Source organism: Emys orbicularis, chromosome 3 (genome assembly GCF_028017835.1).
Source record: "Emys orbicularis isolate rEmyOrb1 chromosome 3, rEmyOrb1.hap1, whole genome shotgun sequence".
NCBI classification, from domain to species: Eukaryota; Metazoa; Chordata; order Testudines; family Emydidae; genus Emys; species Emys orbicularis.
In genome coordinates this window covers 76,423,542-76,442,500 of record NC_088685.1, presented here as the reverse complement: position 1 = coordinate 76,442,500, position 18,959 = coordinate 76,423,542, and the positions used below count along the sequence as shown (strand labels likewise).

Below are 18,959 nucleotides of genomic sequence, written 5' to 3'. Positions count from 1 at the left end.
TCTGTTACTTAGGTGTCACTTCTACAGCTAGCCCTAAACTCAGGGTTCTTTTTTAAGGTCTAAGTAAGACTTAACTCAATCATCACACTTGTGATATTATTTTATTAGCTTACGCATGTAGGAAAAATGGTGAGTTACAAATGATTATCAGAGTCCCAGGTACTCTATATGACAGGTCCAATACTATGGAATCCTGGAATAGTCAAAGACTTTTGTGTTGATTTTATATAGGTTACATGTATCTTTAAGGGCTGGCCAACTATTCCTGGCTAAATGGGTCTGAGACAGAATGTTTCCTGCAGGAATTAAAGTCAATGGGGGTAATTAATGCAAATTAATGCAATACTGAAACAATGCAGGTAACAAATGTTTTGAAGCTTCATTCCCCTGTGGAAACAGCATCCAAACTGGTTTGACCCGGTTCAAATAATGAATAAAGGACTTGAAACTGTATAAAGTGACAGCCCAGACTTGGGAGATGGTCACTTGCACTTGATCCAAGAACTCACAGGAGTCTGACCAGAGACAGAAAAGGAACAAAAAATACCTTTAAACCAGAGTCTACATATGGAAGATGGGTGACCATTAGGAAACTAGCATGAATGTAAGCTGTTTATTGTTTTTAAGATATGGTTTCTTTGAAATGCTTGTGTTCTGAATAAATAGTACTCTGCTTTATGAGTGCTTGCTGGTTGCTGATTTACCTTGTCATTGTCCCTGAGAGAACAGAACTGTGGGTGTTGACTAAAGTCTCATCTGCTGAGGTGATCACAGTGAATTGCAGGAATCTGAAACCTAGTCCCTGCTCTGGATGGAGAGGATCCGTGGATCCTAACCCCAAAGAGATCAAGGATAAAGGTCTGAGATCAAGCAGGGTGCCCTTGTGGAGGCCACCAGGGAACCCTGGAGGTCAGAGGTGCAGTTAAGTTGGGAATTGTGCCACTCAGTAGTACATTGGGACCAAATTCTGAGACATTTTATTCCATCAGCAAGCAACACCTTTTTTCCCCCCCATCCCTCCACCCACAAAAACACACAGCTATGTCTCATAGTTGAAAATACTCATTGACAGAATATTTGTTGATTATTTTTACCATGATTATTTTTCAGAATGGATTTTGTCATTATGCTCTCCAGGCTTCATCTCCTAGGATGCAGTCCAAGCGACCAATCTCAACCTCCTTCTCCCTTACGTCTTATGGAAGGGGAGAGCTTGTAGCCAGTTTCAGTAGCTTCCCAGCTCCCAGGCCTCAAGTGCTTCACTGTTCTCCAGACAGCTTAATTTGCTATGTTATGTCTCCAGATCCCCTTGCTCCTCAGTTACAAGCTGGCCTCCATCCCTCACTCCCCAACATCCTCCACCACTGCCTAGCTCCCTGGGGCACAGCAAGGAGCATGTGGTGTAATCCAATTAACTTTGCTTTGTGGGGAAATCTGTAGAGTAAGGAACAGCAGTGGGGTGGCCCAGGCATAGCAGGGAGAAGAAAACAAAATGTTGGGCACTTGTCAGCAGCAGAATGCAGAATCCTGTAGCATCTTGGGAAAATTCCAAATTACACAGTCACGGAATTGGGGAGTTCAATTCTGGTTAAAGTGAGCAGGGCAGGTCACACCTCTCAGAGCTATTGTTTTGGGCTGTCAGTAGATGCGGGCAGATGACACTGCATTGGTTTACAGTCAGTTCTTGGTTTACTCTGCAACTATATGGGCTAGAAACATTTTATTTTAAATGAAAGCTGAGTTTCTGGAGCACAGTTCTGCCACAAGGGGCTGAATTCTATGACAAATTCCATAACCACGGATACATGGGACTCTGATAATCATTGTTTGTATTAAAGTAGTACCCAGAGGCACCATGAAGAATCAGAGCTCCATAGCGCTGGGCACTATGCAAACAAATTAAAAGATAGCCCCTGTCCCAACAAGCTTGAAAACCTAGTTTTCCTTTAGTAAGTGGTGGAAATAATAACTGGGGTTCAGCCAAGGTAGTTTAAGTTTGCTTACACAGTTCTTCATATCCCCAGCTGAACACAATCAAACAGATAAGAGAGGAGACAAGAGAAGAAAAACAGGAAAAACAGGTGCTTCTTTTGCAAGGAGGTGCTAGGCAGGCGATGATTGTTAACCTCAAGCTAAAGTGGCGGCTCCTGCCTTAGGCAGGCAGAATCCACAGTTCATTTGTCAGGTTAGAGGGCTGGTGAGGTAAAGGTTAGTTCCAACTTCATCTTCTCTCCTATTGTCATAAGCTAACAGAGATAGACGACCAAAGTCAGGACCATCTGTGATACTTTTTTAAACCCCCCAAAACACCCAGCCTCAGATTTGATTAGAAATAAAGAACAGCAAAGGACAGAAAAAGCAAATCAAGCCAACAGACTTGGACTGGCCTGGTTTACCCCAAGCTTTATACATTCCCTGGCCATGGAACACTACCCAGGCTGTTATGTCTTGCACATGTCTAATATACAGCTGACAGACATGAATCATGGTACCAAGTCCACATCAGAGAATGTTTATGTAGAGTGAAAGTTCTTTGGAGCAGGAATCATCTTTTTGTTCTGTGTTTGTACAGCACCTACCACAACGGGGCCCTGGTCCATGACTGGGGCTCTTCAGTGCTACTGCAATACAAATAATAAAATAATAATGAGAGAAGAGGATGCAATCTCCTGACCAGACACAGATGGAAAAAAAGCCATTCCACTCACCACTGATAGTCAAAAAGAAGCGAGGACTCTAACCAGACTCCCAATTTACAAGCTTTGGTAACAAGTGGTAGACAGATCCTCAACTTTGGGAAGGGAGTCCGATATAACCTCAGCCAAACATTTTAGTGGCTTTTTCCTCTACCCATTATAGTCATCTCAGTCTTCTCTGGATTGAGTGTCAACCAATACACTCCCATCCATGTTCCAAGATCATGGAAACACTAAAATATAGATTTTCCAGCCTGGGAAGTGCAAGAATGAGAAACAAAGCGGAGTGAAACTACAATATTGAAAACACTTCAGCTCTGTCTCCTTACTAACTCTCCCAATGGCCTGTCATATGCAATGAGTAAGAGGGGTGATAGCACAGAACTCTGCAGGAGTTACTCTCTGGGATCTCCCTGAGAAAAAGGAACAAAGACATCTGAGGACAATTCCATCTACTCCTACCAGGGACCAAAAGCAATTTAATAAACACCTCATGATCCCCGGTATCAAAGGCAGCTGATAGAACTAGTTAATAGCTACATGGATCTTGCCAAGAAAAGATCATCAACTAGTTTTCTCAGCGATGTGCCCAGGTCAAGACCCAAACTGAAAAAGATCAGGAAAGTCAGAGGTATCAAGATACGCTCAGAGTTGTCACCTCCATGACATTTTGAATAATTTTAACTGAAAATCGATGATTAAATACTGGTTGATTGCTGGATAGATTGTCAACATCAAGGGGTGGCTTTTTGGGCAGAGGTCAAACACATGCTGCTGTAATTGCAATCATTAAAGTACACCTCTACCCCGATATAACACGACCCGATATAACATGAATTCGGATATAACGCGGTAAAGCAGGGCTGCGCACTCCGGCGGATCAAAGCAAGTTCGATATAACGCGATTTCACCTATAACGTGGTAAGATTTTTTGGCTCCCGAGGACAGTGTTATATCGGGGTAGAGCTATACTAGTTGCACTGAGTACCACTTGTTTGTTATTTGGTAGGATTCCCACTACTCTGCAGACTCTGCTAGAATAAATTAAACTGGAGCACCTAACTACAAGGGAGCAAGTTGAAAACTGAGCTTCAGGATAACATTTTACCAAACAGTTGTTTTGTGTGTGTGATTTCAGTAATGAAAGGATTTTCCAACCACAAGATGGCACTCCCACTGAAATATTAAATCTGTTTTCCTGGTTTGCTGAAGTGCTGTCAGAGACTGGTCACAGAGCCACATACACCACTTGTGTAACCGAAAAAGCTTAAAGCCACATCATGGGTGAATGCCCTTACTTTTCAGAGAGTTTTAAGAGAACATTGACTGCAACCCAAACATGTGAAAGAAACTGACAACTCATTTTACAAGAGCTCATTTCAGAAATAGCATTTGTCAGGAAGTACAATAAAGCTGTAAACAACACACCTAATAAGAGAGACTGATTTTAATCTTAATTTTCAAATGGTAGGATTCCTTCTGTTTTCCTACTTAATGGCTAAAAAGAACTTTGAATTACTCTTATTGCAATATTGATTGAATAAGATAAAAACTTACAGAGACAGCTAACGTAATATATTCATGTAGGTAGGTGAGTGTTTCAAAGACAAATAGTTTTTTGTGGCAAAAAATGCGCTAGCCAAAAATAGTTTTAAAATGATTTTTTCCTTTATTTACAGAGTAGATACAGTTTCCCATTTGGCTTTCAGAAATGGAAAAGAGTTCTAATATAAATGCGGATTTAAAAACAATGTACATATTGAGCCTGAATTTCAGAAGTGCTGAACACTCACAACTCCAGTTGAAGGTAATAGGGACTTCAGATATCCAGAACTTCTGAAAAGTCCAGCCCATTGATGTCTAAAACATCCTTTATACACACATATTGTAAGGCTGTTCTAATCCCAGGCAGGCTGGAAAGCAAGTCCCAGCTAGAGTCAAGCCAAAAGACTGTCTTGACCCATGAATCAAACTCTCAACAATTGGGAAAAAGACACAGATACAAAATGATATAGGAGATCCCTGTGATTAGCATGGTCTCACTCATTCTTCTCAATGTCAAATGCTTTGTTGGTTTACAAGAATTTTAAAACCCAAGGAGACTGCTGAATTTTTTGGTAATGTAGCAGCATCTTTACAACATCGGGAAAGAGAAAAAACCCACACTGGTTGTAAAATTCCGGAACAATCTGTTAAGCATTACCTAACGGCTATATCGACACAATGACCTAGGGATTCCCAGCTTGCGTAAACATACTCGGGCTAGGTCTCATCTGAGCTAGCATGCTAAAAATAGTAGTGTAGCACTAGCAGCAGCAGAGGCAGCACAAGCTAGCCACTGTGAGTACAGTACCCACAAGATTCAGGTGGGTTTGTATTCAGGGTGACTAGCCCATGCTGCCACTGCCCATGTTGCACTACTAAGCATGCCAGCTCAGATGAGAGCTAGCATGAGTATGTCTACAAGAGCTAAGAACCACATCCCTTAGATGTAGCCTAAGCATTAGAACACAGAACTTAGTCGGGAGAGCTTGGTACTAATCCTTACTATGCCACTGACTTCTTGTGTGACCTGTGTTTCAGTTTCTGCACCGTTACTGCAGTAAAATAAGAATAATGGTTAACCACTTTTATAATATGCTTTAAGTTCCTCAGATGTAAGGGGCTATTTCAGTGCAAAGTATTATTATTGATTATCATATATTAAAAATGTGTAAGATAATGTACTCTATGGGGATAAAAACCCCAATTCAGCAAAGCACTTTAGCTTTTGTTTGAATCAGTGGGACTCAAGCCCTTGATGGTTGTGGGCTTTGCTGCATCAGAGCCAAAATTATTTACAGGTACGCGGAGTTTCTTTCAGTCTACATACTCTTCTTTATTGACAAGATCCCTTGATTCCCCTCTGATGATTTTCAAAGGGAGATTTCATATAGTCAGATTGAATGTAGAAAGAATCCATGGGAAGGGTGTGGCCAGTCGATCTTTTATAACAATGTCTATGTTGCACTATGTTTATAGCACTATGCATGTATTGGAAGAGTCTGTCAAACTGACAAATTCTGTAAAGATGATGACTGTATTCTGTTTTAATAGGTTGTTATTTAATAAATTCAAAAGTAGAAAATTAAGGCATTTTTGCCAAAAAGTTCATTACCAGGGGCTTACTGAGAACCTACTTCATAGACCATGTTACTAAAATTGACTATGTATTGGCTGAGAAAATTTGTTGCTTGATAAACAGACTTGGTACATCTATGTATAGTTGGTGCAAACAGGAATAAACAGGATTGTTATTCCTTAAATTTTGTTTTTAAAATATATTTATCTCCTTTATGTACTGGAGGCCTCATTGTTTGTTGTTGTTCTGATGTGATTAGGGACTGTGGGATGAATTCAGTCAGTTGTGCGGTTTGTAATATGAAGAAAAATACACTTTTCTAGCATTTTATTTTCTGAGATAATCATTTTAGTTTCAATTTCAGTTCTTTTATGGGCATAGCAAAGTATATAATATTACATGTATATTATATATACATCAACAGTCTGTGTATAGGACAGGTTTCATGGTGGTAACAGTGCAGATGGGTTTATATAATGAGCCAGTTTCTGCTCTAAGGTATATGCATAAAACCATACTAAACATTAATGGAGTTATACATCTACAAACAAGAATGTGACTCATGTTCGTTTTGATTTGATGGGAGCTGTCACACATTTCAAGGCCAATTATTCTGCAGTAATTTTCCAGCATTACATTCCAGGGGGAGGGGAGCATGGTTTAGGGATCTGGACACAGGACTGCAAGTCAGGTATTCCTGAATTCTAAGCCTGGTTCTGACAATACTGTGGCCTCAGAGTAATCATTTGACCTCTCTGTCTCAATGTTCCTATCTGTAAAATAGTATTTTAATGACCAACTTTGCATGGTTAGTAAGATTGATTACTGAATGTTTGTAAAGCATTTTGAAGATACAAAGCAAATTTAGGCACAAAGAATTATTATACCACACAAAGAATTATTATGCACACAATTGGCCTGATCCTGATAGTACTAAGCCAGGAGAAACTCCACTGAAGTCAGTTAAGCTACACCGGGGTAAAACTAGTAGGAGAACAGAATCAGGGTCATTCTATACCACCGAATCATGAGATCAGGATCAAGGCTCAGGCCCTCTAGGAAAAAAAATAAAAGCCCCAAAGTGGGAGAAATATTTTATTATTTACTCAATAGTTATATTAAAACTCAAGTTATAATTTATTCTATTGAAAAATCAATTTCCCCTTAAAACCAAAAATCTTCCATCAGTAATTAGGATAAAACATGGTCTGCCCATGTGTATTTGACTGCGCCATTGGGGCCTAAATTTCTCTCTTTATCCCTCCATTTCAGTCCCGAGGATGAAAGAACTTCAGAAATTTAAATTTCAGGTAGCATTCTCATGCTATTTCCAAAGACAGATGACAAATTAAGTTTCTTAATTTTAATAACCTTTAACAACATCTTGGAAACAATGAACTGTACTGCTAACTTCATAGAATACCAAACATTTCCACTAGAGGTCTCAAATATAGGTCCCAGAAAAGAAGGCTAAGTTTTTAGTTATATAGCATTTCAGTTTACAGATGAAACTTAGAATGGTTTACAAAATTTAAAGAAAAACAGATGAAAGATTAAATACTTAAACCAGTTTAGATAGCCTATCTTACAAGTAGTAAGTCTAAACTACAGCTTATACTAGCTGTAAATCACCCCCGAGTGACAAAAGTTACACAGACATAAGCACCAGTGTGGACAGCGCTATGTCGGCGGGAGAGCTTCTCCCACTGACATAGCTACTGCCTCTTGCAGGAGCAGGTAAGCCGACATTGGTACAGCTGCACCGCTCTAAACTCTCTAGTGTAGCCGTGTCCTATGACATCCCGGATAGAATTTCCCCACCCTGTATAACCATTAGTCACCATACCAGGAGACAGAGACAGAGAGAGAGAAAAGCCCTCTTAAAAATGAGGCTTGAAACAGATCTTCATCCAGAAACTGAGTGCCAGCCATTTGGTTGATTTTGTCTATGAAATGTAGGGTCCCTTCTGTGGCAGGGGTTATGCTAGGAAACTGATCAGAAGCAATAGGTAACTTGTATTAGAAAAGAGAGTTTATCGAATTTGAAAGTGTAAAGCCTGAGGTTGCATTCTTATGTTCATATACAAGTTATACAGAAAATATTTGCTTTTCTGTACTATTTTATCTTTGAATCTGTGGTTTTTCTACTAAGTAAACCTTTTGTTTATTTTTACCCAGAGCCGGTGTGCAAAGTCTGTGGAGTGTGTGTATCAAAGTAAGCTGGTATCTGGGGGTCTGGTTTCATGCCTTTGGCGATGATGAACAGAGGGAGTTCAGGGAAGTCAGAGTGTCTGGTAGTTAAGAACTCAGGGTGAATGGATTTGGGGAGACTTGGGACAGGAAGGGCTGTTGGTGTCACCCTGCAATGAGTAACGAGGCTGGTGGAAGCCAGGGTGAGACCTTGTACTTGTGTGCAGGTAACTGGTGTCAGGGCTCTGAACCAAAGACAAAGCATAAAGGCATCCAAGGTTATAGGGTAGATGCTGATGGTATCCCTTACTGGTCTAGGAGATCCCAAAAATGTCACATATTGTTCTTTCTATATTTGTTTCTGTTTTTATTGGCATACAATCCTTTAACTCTTTTTTTGTGAAAGATTATCCACTTGACCATCCCAATGATTGTAATGAGAAGTTACTGGGGGGGTTGGTACGCAGAGTAATATTTTCCATTACAAAAAATACTCAAACAACTTACCATCAACTTAGCATCAAGACTCCCAACAATTTGAGTCACCTCATAAGCACTGTGGTTTCACACTTTACATGACAATTTCCTAATTCAAGAAGGGTTACAATCAACACCGGGAAATTCTACATTAGACCTGGTCTGACAAAAAAGAGAAACTGATCACCAAACTTAAAATTAATGGTAGCTTATGTACCTGTGATCTTGACTTCACCACATTTATAATTTGCAAGTAGAATAAAAACCAGACCAGTAATAGATAAATATAGACAGAGACAGGCACTCACAGCTAGCGCTTTGAAAGGGCCAATTTCACAAAGCTGAAAACAATTATGGACCAAATCAGCTGTGAGGAAGAATTTAATCAGAAAAATGTGAATAATAACTGGGAATTGTTTAGGAGCACTTTTATAGATGCCCCCCCCCCAAAAAAGCCAAAATTGAGGAAAGCCATGTTGTTTAAAAAAACAACCTGGTTTAGAGGGGAAGTGAAGGCAGCTATAAAAAAAATACACAAAACAAATGGAAGGGAAAGTTGATAATAACACTGCTCTACAGCCAAAATGCTTCTGAAATAAATGTAGTCAAACTTTACTAATTCTGGGTCACTGAGAACGAAAATGATGCTTCAAATTGTTGATTGGCTCTAGTTTTCAAGATATGCTGTTGGGTCAGTATATACGACCCTGGACTTGGGAATGGCGGAGCATAAGTGAGTTATAAAGGGAAGGGATCTCAATTTAAACCAGAAATGACTAAAATACATCTTTGACTGGATCTATGAATAAATCTATGACTGGGTTTGGACAGTACTTGCTTTTCAGGCAAAACAATGAATGATGCAATCTGAAGCTGGTATTGATGCAATTCATATCATGTATGACGCATGTTATTCCTAGAAGTCATGGATGATGCAATCATAATGAAGCTTACATCACTCTGTTGAACAAATTGCCCTATATCAGCTCTAGAAATCATACAGTGTCGTGCTTTCTTATTTGTCAGTGTTTGATTTTGCAAAGGGACACATTTCTGTTTAGCCAAAGTGAGCAGAGATGCCTCGTACTTGTGTGAACAGTGCAGATAACTTCTGCTATGTTTGTGGTGAAGTGACTTTTGCATCACAAAAGCGCAGTATAACCACTATAGTTAAGAAAGCCTATCACCTTTATTTTGACTGCAAAATTGGAGATCAGGACAAGAGGTGGGCCCCACACATATGCTGCAACACTTGTGCAACAAATCTTCGCCAGTGGTTGAACAGGAAAAGGAAATCTATGCCTTTTGCAGTGCCAATGATTTGGAGAGAGCCAACAGATCATACCAGCAATTGTTACTTCTGCATGGTGCCTCCAGTTGGGAAAGGTGTGTCAAAGAAGAAAAAGTGGACTGTGCATTATCCAAACATTCCATCAGCTATACGCCCAGTACCCCACGGAGAAGGATTGCCGGTTCCTGATGCACCAGAATCATTCTCACTTGAGTCAGACGAGGAAGAGGAAGAGGATGAAACTTCTGGTCCTGAACCATCAATGTCACAGGACCCACATTTTCTCCCATCCTCCTCCTCTGAACCACACCTCATAACACAAGGTGAACTGAATGACCTTGTCAGGGATTTGGAACTACCCAAGAGTAAGGCAGAGCTGTTGGGCTCCAGACTACAGCAGTGGAATCTCCTGGCAGGTGATGTTAGGGTTTCCATGTTCCGTGACCGTCAAAAGGATCTTGTCCCATTCTTCTTCATGGAAGGTGATCTTGTAGCCTGCAACAAGATCGATGGTGTGATGGCAGCCCTCAACATCATTCACGATCCAGATGAGTGGAGAGTTTTCATTGATTCATCGAAGATGAGTCTTAAAGCTGTTTTACTGCATAATGGCAATGTTTTGCCATCAATTCCAGTTGGTCATGCAGTCCATATGAAGGAAACCTATGACAACATGAAACAACTTTTGAGGTGCATAAACTATGACCAACATCACTGGCAGCTTTGTGGCGATTTGAAGGTTGTTGCTCTCTTGCTTGGTCTGCAGACTGGATACACAAAGTACTGCTGTTTTCTCTGCGAATGGGATAGTCTTGCAGAGATTCCCACTACATCAAGAAAGATTGGCCACTCCGACAGTCATTGGAGCCTGGGAGAAAAAGTGTTCAGCATCCACCACTTGTTGAATCAAGGAAGATTTTGTTACCACCCTTACACATCAAGCTGGGTCTGATGAAGAACTTTGTCAAGGCCATTGACAAAACACAAGCAGCTTTCAAGTACCTCCGTGGAAAATTTCCAAGGTTAAGTGAAGCTAAGATAAAGGAAGGTGTCTTTGTTGGTCCTCAGATTCGTGAACTTCTTCGAGATGATGCATTTGACCATGCACTGCGTGGCAAGGAAAAGACGGCATGGAAAGCCTTCCAGTTAGTGGCAATAAATTTTCTCGGAAACAACAAGGCAGACAACTACAGGTTGTTGGTGGAAAACCTCCTCAAGGCATACAAAAGCCTTGGTTGCAACATGTCACTAAAGATACATTTTTTGCACTCTCATCTAGATTTTTTTCCACCGAACTGCGGAGCAGTGAGCGACGAGCACGGCGAGCGATTTCACCAGGACATTGCAACAATGGAGAAACGCTATCAGGGCAAATGGAGCCCATCAATGCTTGCAGACTATTGCTGGACAGTGACAAGAGATGCTCCATTTAATAAATACAAGAGACAAGCCAAGAAGCGCTGAGTAGACACTGAATAGGACTAAACTATGTACATAATAGTTTTTTGCCTTTTGTTTCATAATAATTTTTATTTATATAACCCTTTTGCTGATTTTTAAAGTGTTACATAAACAGGACAGGTGAAATATTATCATGTAAAGCAACCATAAACACATGAAAAGACCTAGGTTTACAATTTATTATTAAAACTCTACTATCTACACAATATACATAGACATAAAATGTAAAAACTTAAATATCTTAGAAACAGTAGCCAATCAGTTGTTTTAATTGTCATATTTGAATTCAGCACATCAAAAAACATAATAAATAGCACATTTTATCTCTGAAGCAGACAACTTCTCAAAAATTGTAGACCAGTGTAATGAATATAAATCAGAATTTAGGAATTCTAGAAAATTGATAAAGGAAGCAAAGGGACACAAGGAGAAATCTATGTTCAGCAAAGGGACACAAAGAGAAATCTATACTCAGCAGAGTTAAGGACAAAAAGAAGTTTTTAAAGTACATTAGGAACAAAAATTTTAAAAAGGGTAAATGAGATGACCTGGGTAATTATAGGCCTGTCACTCTGACATCGATCCTGGACAGGATAATGGAGTGAGTGATTAATATAGAATAAAAGATGGGTAATTAATGTCAATCAACACAGGCTTAAGAAAAACAGACCCTGTCAAACTAACTTGATATCTGTTTGGCTGATAACAGGTAACAGTGTTGATGTAATACACTTAGATGTCTACAAGGCATTTCACTTGGTGCTGCCTGACATTTTGGTCAAAAAACCTAGAACAATATAAAATTAACATGGCACACATTAAAATGGGTTAAAAGCTGGCTAACTGATAGGTCTCAACATGTAATAGTAAATGGGGAGTCACCATCAACCGGTGTGTTTCTATTGGGGTCCCATAGGGATTTGTTCCTGGCCTTATGCTATATAACATTTTTATCAACAACCTGATAAAGTTTGCAGATGGACACAAATAATGAAGATGACAGGTGACTAATACAGAGCCATCTTAGATTGTTGGTACACTGGACACAAACAAATATACATCCCTAAATGTATATGTATTCATCTAGGAACAAAGAATTTAGGCCATAGTTACAGGATGGGGGACTCTATCCTGGGAAGCAGGGACTCTGAAAATGATTTGGAGGTTGTAATCATCTAAACAGGAGCGCCCAGTGTGATGCTGTGGCCAAAAGAGCTAATACAATCCTGGGATGTATAAACAAGGGAATCTCAAGTGTGAAGAGACAGGGTTTTTTACCTCTATATTTGGCACTGGTGCAACTGCTGCTGGAACTCTGTGACCAGTTCTGATGTCCACAGTTCAGGAAGGATGTTGATAAATTGGAGAGGATTTAGAGAAAAACCATGAGAATGACTTTGCATTAGAAAGGATTCGAAAATATGCCCTCTAGTGATGGAATCAGTGAGTTGAAATCTATTTAGCTTAAAACAGAGTAGGTTAAGGGGTGACTTGATTTCAGTCTATAAATACCTACCTGCTGTTGCAATCTAGCAGAGAAACTTAAAACATGATCCAATGTCTGGAAGCTGAAATTCAGACTGGAAATATAGTCGAAATTTTCTAATGGTGAGAGTAATCAACCACTGGAACAATTTACCAAAAGACGTAGTGGATTCTCCATCACTGTCAATTTTTAAATAAAGATTGGAAGCTTTTCTAAAAGATATGCTCTAGGAATTATTTTGGGGAAGTTCTATGGCCTGTGTTATACAGTGGGTCATCTTAGATGATCACAATCGTCCCTTGAATCTATTAATAAAGATCAGTTCACAACGGAAAGCATTAAAAACACATTAGGGAAACATCATATTGTCTCTGTAGTTCTGAGACTGCATATCATTGTCTGAGCTATATTTATGAAAACATGATTAATACTACTCTTCAATGGCACTTCTTATTTGTTTACACTTTCATATTAGCATTTGGTAGGTCTGATACAGAGAGGAGAACATAGGCCCCAATCCTGCAAACACTTTCACGCATGAGCAACTTTACACACGTGAATAGTACCAGTTAATTTACCAGGCCAACTCATATGTAAAATAGCTCACAAGAGTAAGAGTTTGCAGGATCAAGGCTGCAAAACTGGAAGGCACCTATTTTTCAATAGAGGATTGTAGACATCATGTCACCCTGGGGAAGCTCTTGTAGATCTTATTCAAAAACCGAAGAAAGTATGCTGGTATCTTTTAATCACTGGCACAATTTAATAAATTATATCATCAGTATATTTCAGAATAATAAAAATAATGCTTTGCACTTATATAGGTGCTTTCATCTGAGGCTCTCAAAGTGATTTATGAACATTAGTTAATAAAGACTCTGAATACCATTCAGAGATAGGTGAGTATTATTATCTCCATTTAATAGATGGGAAACCTCAGGCACAAAAAAGCGTAGAGCCAGATTTTCAGCAGTGCCTGGTAATTTTGAGGTATCCCAGTTTAGAGAGCAAGGGCCCCGCTTTGAGGGAAAGTAAGCATCTACTGCCTTCACTGACTTCAACTGCAGTTGGAGATGCTTGGCCGCTATGAAAATAAGGCATGATATGTCTGAAATTGGACACGCAAAATGCTTTGAAGGATAATTTTGAAAATAGGCTTCATTAAATGAGCCAGTGCAGTAACAGAACCTGGAATTCCTGGTTCATTGACAAGAAAGTTTTAACCATTAAATCATACTTTCTCCTCTGGGTTGGCATATTTTCACTGTCATACAAAATAATACATTCTTCACTAGTAGCACGAGAAAGAAAAGCATTTAAAAAAAACCCTTCCATTTTATTAAGGAATTCAAGAATACTTAGCTTGAAGGAAGAACAAAATGAGTACGCATGACATGCTTTCAGGATACATACAGCAAAAGGCACTGCTGAACAATGGCTGAATTTCTACCCTTCTTATATATGGCAGAGGGAAAACTTCTTTGAAGAATTTTTATATTCTTCAAACTGACAGAGAGTTAGTCTATAAAACCAAAATTAATTTGTTTACTTCTTTGTTGTCTGTGCCACTTGGCTTGGTGACAAAGAAAACAACTTTTCTAAAATCAATTCAAACACATTTTCTGCCTTCAGAATTTAATTTTCTCTTTATTTATTTGTTTAATTATTTATTTATACAGAAATTATGGGTATATAATCTAACCACATTTTGGAAGCAGATATATTAATTAGATTTTTACAACCTTGTGCAATAATGAAATGGTAACCGATTCTTTTTTCGAAATTAAACAACAGCGAATGTTCACCATGGGATCTATCTACTAAATAAGCAATATTTCCAGCAATACTCTGGTTAGCCAAAGTTTCCATAAATAAGAGAAAATTCAGCAGTTTATGTATTCCTGATGTCTGCAAGAATAAACATACACATTTTTTAAACAGTTTCTTGTGCATGGTACCTAACAGTTTAGAGTTGGCGCAGCTTTGGTCTCCACATTTAAAGTAAAACTGACAAATTGGAAAGCACAAAGATGAACAATGTGAGTGACAAAGAGTTTGTGAGATTAGATTTTAAAAACTGGGCATATTCAGTTTATAAAAGGAGGCGGGGAGGGGGGACAAAGGATCTAATTCTCCATTGAAATCAGGAGTAACATAATTTAAATCAAATTTGTGCTGCTGTAAGAGAGTGAATAATCAAGCCCAACAAAGTCTACTAAAAGATTCCAGTCTAAGGGAATGTCTACACTGGAGCTGTAAATTCTAGCTGAAGGAGACGTACTTGCACTAATTCTGATCTAGTTAGCCCACTAAATATGAAAATGTAGCTGTGGCAGCATGAGGGGCTAGCTTCCCCGAGTATGTACCTATAATCTAGGGCAGTGTTTTTCAACCACTGTTCCGCGGCACACTAGTGTGCCGCGAGATGTTGCCTGGTGTGCCGTGGGAAAAAAATACTGCCAAGGAGTTCCCCCTTCTGGCAAACAAAGCTATTTTGACATTGCTCCCATTTTCCACTACATATCTGTGTGAGATGAGCTTTTCAAGCATGATTGCTATAAAAACTAAATACAGAGAGAGACTGAGAGCTGTTGACGAAGAGCTACGTGTGTGTCTTTCTTCGATTCCAGCCAGAATATCAGCTTTGTGTTCAGCCAAACAGGCCCAGGTTGCGCACTGAATAAAGTATTTTATAATTTTTCATATTTCTGTTTACTTACTATTTCATAATAAAGTAATTATAAAATACTTTCTTTGTGTTTATTTGATTCCTATTCAAGAGAATTACTTTATATATAGTCAATATAGGCACAGAGTTAAATTTTTTAACATTTTCTAATGGTGGTGTGCCTCGTGATTTTTTTCATGAAACAAGTGTGCCTTTGCCCAAAAAAAGGTTGAAAAACACTGATCTAGGGCAGGATTGTATTTAGGGACGCTGCTCATCTATTTTTAGCACATTAGCTCAATCAGACCTAGAGCGTGTATATTTCCTCAAAGTGAAATTTACACCTTCCAGACCTAGTGTAGACATACCCTAAGACTTGGAATGTCACATGGTATTTTAAAACTAGTTTTTAAAAAACAAAACAGTAACAAACCCAAGGTAACTGGATTAAAAACTGAATATTCTTAGCAATTAAGGAGCAGACAAAAATGTCTTCCAGCAACTTTCAGAGACAGAAATGTCATTTGCAGAAGCACGGATTAGGAACTTTAATTTATAGGTCAAGTACTTAAGGTCACTGGTCTGGGACATAGCTTTTTGTTTTATCATCACCTTTCTACATTCAGAAGGGGTTTGTTTTTATCCTGATAATGTTAGGTGGTATGCATCCTGTTTCCATCAACATTAAATAGAAATTTAGTACCATAAAAAGTCATTTCAGATAGATCAAGGCTCCCAAACTTTTCAGAGTGTGGACCACATCTTAGCAGAGAGACTGTCTCAGGGATCACCTCCTGCTGCGATTAGTGAACTTAACATCTGTGGCATCTACAACAAGTGCTTCCAGGAAGATTTATTATCAGGAAAGTCTTTAGTGTATTTTTTTCCCATTTTTTAAATAGGATATAGCAGATGGATATCGTGAAGATTAAAATCATGTGATCAGCCAGCTTTCTGCAGACCACCACCGAGTGCTCTATGGACCATCATTGGCTCAAGCCATCATGACAAAAAGTGATGCAACCACCTTATATAAATTAATCTAGACCATATTTCATAATTTGCTTATGAGAATGTCATGTGAGACTGTCTCAAAAGCCTTATTAATATCAAGATAGATCACATCTACTGGATTTCAATAAAGATTACCTTAAACTCAGATAACTGGTATGAAGGGTTCCATGGGGGGGGGGGGGGGGGGGCGGGGGAGAGAATCTAAACGATAAAGGAGCTCAGGAGAGCTGATAGTTTCTCAAAGAGTTAATATTAAAGGCACACCAGCAAACTATCCCAATGGGAAGTAAACATAGAATAATCTGAAGCCAATATGGCTTCATTAAGACCTCTTTAATACCTGAAAAATCTAAAAGGAATCCTACAAAAAGTGGAAACAGAGACTAATTGCTAATACAAATGAATAGCACAAGTATGAGGGACAAACTTACAAAGGCTAAGACACAAAATGAGTTACACCTAGCAAAGGGATATAAAAGCCAATAAGAAGAGGTTCTATAAATACATCTGAGCCTGCTCAAGCCCCACTGTCCTGGGTGGGAGGACCAAATCCGGAGCCTCACTGCTCTGGGCAGAGGGGCCAAAGCTGACGCTCAAGGGCTTCAGCCCCAGGCAAGGGGCCTGCAACCTGAGCCCTGCCACCCAGGGCTGAAGCCCTCGGGCTTCGGCCCTGGGCAGTGGGGCTGGGGTTTCAGCCCTGAGCCCCAGCAAGTCTAAGCCAGCCATGGCGACCCCATTTGGAGTCCCAACCTACAGTTTGAGAACCACTGGGTTAGACAAAAACCTGTCAGAATGGTCTAGGCATAGTTGGTCCTGCCTCAGTGCAGGGGGCTAAACTAGATGACCTCTTGAGATCCCTTCTAACCCTACATTTTTGGGATTCTAGGATTTCAGAACTACTAGGATAAAGAGATTTTTCTGTTTTATATGGATTCATAGATTCTTAGATTCTAGGACTGGAAGGGACCTCGAGAGGTCATCGAGTCGATCCCCTGCCCTCATGGCAGGACCAAATACTGTCTAGACCATCCCGGATAGACATTTATCTAACCTACTCTTAATGATCTCCAGAGATGGAGATTCCACAACCTCCCTAGGCAGTTTATTCCAGTGTTTAACCACCCTGACAGTTAGGAACTTTTTCCTAATGTCCAACCTAAACCTCCCTTGCTGCAGTTTAAGCCCATTGCTTCTTGTTCTATCCTTAGAGGCTAAGGAGAACAAGTTTTCTCCCTCCTCCTTATGACACCCTTTTAGATACCTGAAAACTGCTATCATGTCCCCTCTCAGTCTTCTCTTTTCCAAACTAAACAAACCCAATTCTTTCAGCCTTCCTTCATAGGTCATGTTCTCAAGACCTTTAATCATTCTTGTTGCTCTTCTCTGGACCCTCTCCAATTTCTCCACATCTTTCTTGAAATGCGGTGCCCAGAACTGGACACAATACTCCACTTGAGGCCTAACCAGCACAGAGTAGAGCGGAAGAATGACTTCTCGTGTCTTGCTCACAACGCACCTGTTAATGCATCCCAGAATCATGTTTGCTTTTTTTTGCAACAGCATCACACCGTTGACTCACATTTAGCTTGTGGTCCACTATAACCCCTAGATCCCTTTCTGCCGTACTCCTTCCTAGACAGTCTCTTCCCATTCTGTATGTGTGAAACTGATTGTTCCTTCCTAAGTGGAGCACTTTGCATTTGTCTTTGTTAAACTTCATCCTGTTTACCTCAGACCATTTCTCCAATTTGTCCAGATCATTTTGAATTATGACCCTATCCTCCAAAGCAGTTGCAATCCCTCCCAGTTTGGTATCATCTGCAAACTTAATAAGCGTACTTTCTATGCCAATATCCAAGTTGTTGATGAAGATATTGAACAGAGCCGGTCCCAAAACCGACCCCTGCGGAACCCCACTCGTTATACCTTTCCAGCAGGATTGGGAACCATTAATAACAACTCTCTGAGTACGGTTATCCAGCCAGTTATGCACCCACCTTATAGTAGCCCCATCTAAGTTGTATTTGCCTAGTTTATTGATATGAATATCGTGCGAGACCATATCAAATGCCTTACTAAAGTCTAGGTATACCACATCCACCACTTCTCCCTTATCAACAAGACTCGTTATCCTATCAAAGAAAGCTATCAGATTGGTTTGACATGATTTGTTCTTTACAAATCCATGCTGGCTATTCCCTTCCACCTTACCACCTTCCAAGTGTTTGCACATGATTTCCTTAATTACTTGCTCCATTATCTTCCCTGGCACAGAAGTTAAACTGACTGGTCTGTAGTCTCCTGGGTTGTTTTTATTTCTCTTTTTACAGATGGGCAAATATAGTGCCTTTTTCCAGTCTTCTGGAATCTCTCCTGTCTCCCATGATTTTCCAAAGATAATAGCTAGAGGCTCAGATACCTCCTCTATTAGCTCCTTGAGTATTCTAGGATGCATTTCATCAGGCCCTGGTGACTTGCAGGCATCTAACTTTTCTAAGTGATTTTTAACTTGTTCTTTATTTATCTTCTAAACTTACCCCATTCCCATTAGCATT

At 39.6% G+C, this 18,959-nt stretch overlaps 1 protein-coding gene across 8 annotated transcripts in view; it reads right to left on the bottom strand.

The window, feature by feature from the left end:
* Window positions 1-18,959, bottom strand: part of KLHL32 (kelch like family member 32) — a 134,333-nt gene that overhangs the window by 77,921 nt on the left and 37,453 nt on the right. The gene's annotated exons all lie outside the window — the stretch shown is intronic.